Here is a 5,364-nt window from a genome sequence, read left to right on the forward strand (position 1 = left end):
GTTAAATCAAGTTAGCAAATTCTTCTTTTTGATTTATTATTAAAAAAAAATAACTAGTCTCCAATCCGTGTGGACCGACACCCGTAATTACTATCCTACAGAATACGTGCTATTGCGTGGTTTACTTTTGAAATTGAAAGAACCGATCAATTTTTGGTGCCGTTGCCGGGGATTGCTTGCATGGTTATTTTTTCTATCATTAAAAAAAATTAATTAATTAAAAAATTTTAAATTGCTGGGGAAATTTTCTTTGGTAACCTGTAAACCTTTCTTATTTAAATTAATTATTAGCTTGAAATTTTTTGGTGATTGTTTGATTTTAATTTCAGCAAAAGTGTGAATGCATGCTTGATACACATACACAAATTAATCCGCACATAGTAAGGGCAATCATCCCAACAAGATAAGAGCCGGATTTCATCACCGGATTCTTGCCCAACTTAGATGAACTCAATCTCACATAGTGTCACTTTAATTAAAATCAATTAGACGTTGGCTCCTAGGGACATTCGAGCTCAATAGAATGAAGATCACCGAAAGTTGTACCAATTTCGCTCTGTGACTTAGTTGATGTCTAGGCAAGCTTTGTCCCTATAAGGGACACAGTTTCTTCTGTTCGAGACAAGTGGGTTTTAAGTAGAACCTTTGCGAACGCATCGTGACCCCTCCACTTACCTGGGAGCTTACCTGGTCAACTCGGTTCATTAGACCGGATTGGAGGCTTAGGTGCCCTCTTCAAACCAGTTAGGAGCTGTCTAGTGATTTTAGGACAAATACAAGGATTAATGTATTTATCTTTTATTGCATGCTTGACTGATCAAGTACTAGTGTATGCAAGGGAGTCGTTCTAGAGTACGTGACCTATTACCTTTTGACCCTGAAATAGAACGGGCCCTTAGGAATATTCGAGCTAAGATCAGAATATTAGAATCATTCCCACCTCCTGAGATGGCTGAAGAACAACCCAAACTCCTGAGGGAGTACTTTACTCCCACCATTTACACTTCCCCATCTTGCATTCAATTACCTGAGGTAGCAGCGGTACAATATGAAATAAAGTCTAGTGTGATCCAAATGCTCCCATCTTTGTATGGGCTCATCAATGAAGACCCATATAAACACCTAGATGAATTCCTTGAGATTTGCACCACTGTCAAGATTCAGAACTTCACTGATGATGCTCTGAAACTTAGATTATTCCCGTTCTCCCTTAAAGATAGAGCCAAACAATGGCTGAATTCTTTAGAAGCTAACTCGATTCGTTCTTGGGATCAAATGCAACAAGAATTCCTTAAAAATACTTTCCCATTGGAAGACGTGCCATTACAAGCTTCTCCCAAACCGAGGGAGAAGAATTTCATGAAACTTGGGAGAGATTTCAGGACCTAATCCGTAAATGCCCTCATCATCAAATACCTAAGTGGCAGCTAGTGCAATGTTTCTATGATGGATTGACTGAACAAAACCGTCAGATGATCGATGCTGCATGCGGGGGGACTTTCATGCTTCAAAATGAGCATAAAGCATGGCAATTATTTGAAAATTTTAACGAAAACTCCTTCCACCAAGCTTCCTATTCTCGTCAAGCACCCCCGAGTTCTCAAAGAAAAGGGACCATTTGTGAAATTAGTCATTCTATGGACCTGTCTAGCAAGGTAGATGCATTGTCCCATAAGATTGACCAACTGATGATAGGAGGACATGTCGTTAGCTCTTCCCAAGCACAAATGTGTGCTATCTGTTCTAGCCCATCGCATCCTATTCATGAGTGCCCCTCAGCACCCCAATTCTCCGAACTCGTGCAAAAACACATCAATGCTGCCCAAACACAGCCCAGACCAGGTAATGAACCATTTTCCAATACATATAACCCGGGATAGCGGAATCATCCGAATTTTTTTTGGAGGCTGCAAGCTTCGAATAATACCCAACCCTACTCTCAAAATTTTCAAAACCCTCAGAATTTTCATCTCTACCGTCCCTCAACTCAATTTCAACACCTTCCTCCTCCAACCCAAAGAAATATAGCCTTTGAGGAGAAAGTGTTGACAGCCCTTCAAGGTTTGGAGGCAAACACACAACTATTGCACTCTCACACGCAATCAATTGCTAAGCTAGAATCCCAAATGGGTCACTAGCCAATGCATTAAACAAGCGAGAGGAAGGTAAGCTTCCAAGTCAACCAATGAGTAATCCTAGGGGACAATACGTGGCTCAAGAAACTCGACTAAATAATGAGAAAGCCAATGCTTTGACTACCCTAAGGAGTGGACGTATAATAGATAATAAGGTTGGGGAGGGTAACAATAAGGAAGATGAAGAAGAGGAGAGAAATGTATCACATGAAAACCCAAAACCTTCTTCAGCTAGTCCACCATCTGCCACAACCCACATTTCAAAGGCTCCATTCTCTGAAGCACTTAATGTACCCTCTTCCTTTGGCAAGAAGGGAACTTCATTAGAAGAGATGATGGAGGTCTTCAAACAAGTTAAAATCAACCTCCCACTCCTTGATGCCATCAAGCAAGTTCCCTCCTATGCCAAATTTCTCAAAGACCTTGCACCCAAAAGCGGAAATCTAGGACACATGTGCCTAAAAAGGTCCTCCTAACTGAGCAGGTAAGTTCCACTCTCCAACACAACACCCCTCCAAAATTCAAAGATCCTGGCGCTCCCACTATTTCCTGTGTCATCGGAGATAACTCCATTGATCGAGCACTTTTAGATCTAGGGGCAAGTGTGAATCTTCTACCCTATTCAGTCTATGAAAAATTTGGGTTGGGTGAATTGAAACCTACCTCGATATCTTTACAATTGGCTGATAGATCGGTGAAGATGCCAAGGAAGATGATTGAAGATGTTCTTGTCAAGGTAGACAAATTCTATTTTCCAATAGATTTTATCGTCCTTGACATGGAACATGTGCCCAACCTAAAAAAATAAATCCCTGTGATTCTTGGTCGTCCCTTTTTAGCGATAGCCAATGCATGTATCAACTGTAGAACAGGGGCAATGGATATATCATTTGGAAATATGAAAATTAAGTTGAATGTGTTTCATGCCGCTGACCAACATGTGAGGGAAGACGAGTGTTGCCTAATTGATGAAATGAATGATCTTGTAGAGGAAGCCCTTCCCTATATCTTAGCAGATGACCCCCTAGAGGCATGCTTGGCCCATTTTGACATTGACAACTTTGACATAGACAAGGCCATAGAAGAAGTCAACATCTTACTCGACAATCAATCTCCCATGAGTTCCCTTCCTTGGAAGATCCGACCTGAACCTCTTTCCCCTATTGCTAGCGCACCACTTTGTCCTTCCATTGATTCTCCACCTAAACTTGAGTTAAAGCCACTTCCGACAACTCTTAAGTATGCCTTTCTAGGACCAGAAGATACCCTCCCTGTAATCATCGCGGCCAACTTATCTACTGAACAGGAGGGTAAACTTTTAAGGGTACTAGAAGAGAATAAACATGCCATAAGATGGTCTGTAGCTGATTTGAAAGGGGTTGACCCCTCCATATGCATGCATCGAATCCACCTCCAAGATGATGCAAAGCCCACCCGAGAAATGCAAAGAAGACTCAATCCTAACATGAAGGAGGTAGTCAAGAAAGAAGTTGTGAAGTTATTAGATGCCGGAATCATTTACCCAATTTCTGATAGTAAGTGGGTGAGTCCGACACAAGTGGTACCCAAGAAATCAGGTATCACTGTGGTTGAAAATACGGAAGGAGAATTGATACAAATACGCACAACCACGGGTTGGCGCATGTGCATTGACTACAGGAAACTTAATTCAATGACTAGGAAGGATCATTTCCCTCTACCTTTCATAGATCAAATTTTGGAACGGTTGGCTGGTCAAGGTTTCTACTGCTTCTTAGATGGTTATTCTGGATATAATCAAGTACCTGTTTACCCGGACGATCAAGAGAAAACCACCTTTATTTGCCCATTTGGGACATTTGCATATAGGAGGATGCCTTTTGGACTATGCAATGCATCCGCAACTTTTCAACGATGCATGATGGCCATTTTTTCAGATATGGTGGAAAACTTTCTAGAAGTGTTTATTTATGATTTCTCAGTTTTTGGCCTATCTTTTGACGATTGTCTGTACAATTTGACCTTAGTTTTGAAAAGATGTAAGGAGACCAACCTAGTATTAAGTTGGAAAAAGAGCCATTTCATGGTTCAAGAAGGCATAGTTTTAGGACATGTCGTGTCCAAGAGGGGCATTGAAGTAGATAAAGCCAAAATCAATCTTATTTCCAATCTCCCTCCACCTAAAACTGTGAAACAAATCCGATCATTCCTTGGCCATGCTGGTTTCTACCGTCGCTTCATTCAGGATTTCAGCAAGATTTCCAAACTCTTGTGCAATCTTCTTGCTAAGGACACTCCCTTTGTATTTCATAAAGCATGCGAGGAGGCAGTTAAAAATCTTCGCTTGAAATTAACCACTGCACCTATCATACGGCCCCCTAATTGGACCCTTCCATTTGAACTGATGTGTGACGCATCCAACTATGTCATTGGGGCAGTTTTAGGACAACGGCTAGATAAGGTACCTCATGTCATCTACTACGCTAGTAAAGCACTCTCAGATGCACAATTGAACTACACCACCACTGAGAAAGAGTTACTAGCTGTAGTATTCGCGCTAGACAAGTTTCGATCTTACCTTTTAGGATCCAAGGTTACCGTATTCACTAATCATGCTGCCCTTCGACACCTTCTTGCAAGGAAAGACACCAAACCCCGTCTGATTCGATGGATTCTTTTACTACAAGAATTTGACCTAGAAATTCATGATAAGAAAGGTACCACAAATGTCGTAGCGGACCACTTATCTAGGATTCTTCTTGAGCCCTCTCAAAATACCTCACCCTTACACGATTCTTTTCCAAATGAACAATTATTTGAGGTACGAGGAATAAAAACACCATGATTTGCAAACATAGTAAATTACCTAGCCATAGGACGAATTCCTGATGATTGGTCAACTCAAGACAAGAACCGATTATTTTCACAAGTAAAGTTCTATTATTGGGATGATCTCGATCTATTCAAGTATTGTCCCGATCAAGTAATCCGTCGATGTGTCCCTGAATGCGAATTTCAAAGTATTCTTTCATTCTGCCATTCACAAGCTTGTGGGGGACATTTTGGGGGTAGAAAAACTGCAGCAAAAGTTTTACAAAGTGGATTTTATTGGCCCACACTTTTCAAAGATGCACATAACTTTTTCCAAACTTGTGAACGGTGCCAACAGATGGGTACCATCTCTCGTAGAGATATGATGCCTCTCAATCCTATTTTAGTTGTAGAAATCTTTGATGTATGGGGTATTGAC

At 41.0% G+C, this 5,364-nt stretch overlaps 1 non-coding gene across 1 annotated transcript; it reads right to left on the reverse strand.

Annotated features, from left to right (window-relative positions):
* Positions 1-1,307: 1,307 nt before the first annotated feature.
* LOC149753301 (small nucleolar RNA R71) lies at positions 1,308-1,414 on the reverse strand. The gene has a single exon (XR_016395808.1). It is a non-coding gene; the product is annotated as a small nucleolar RNA R71 (small nucleolar RNA).
* Positions 1,415-5,364: the final 3,950 nt, after the last annotated feature.

This window comes from Phoenix dactylifera, chromosome 6 (assembly GCF_051530095.1).
Source record: "Phoenix dactylifera cultivar Ajwa chromosome 6, Ajwa_hap1_PhDact_Kaust_v1.1, whole genome shotgun sequence".
NCBI lineage: Eukaryota > Viridiplantae > Streptophyta > Magnoliopsida > Arecales > Arecaceae > Phoenix > Phoenix dactylifera.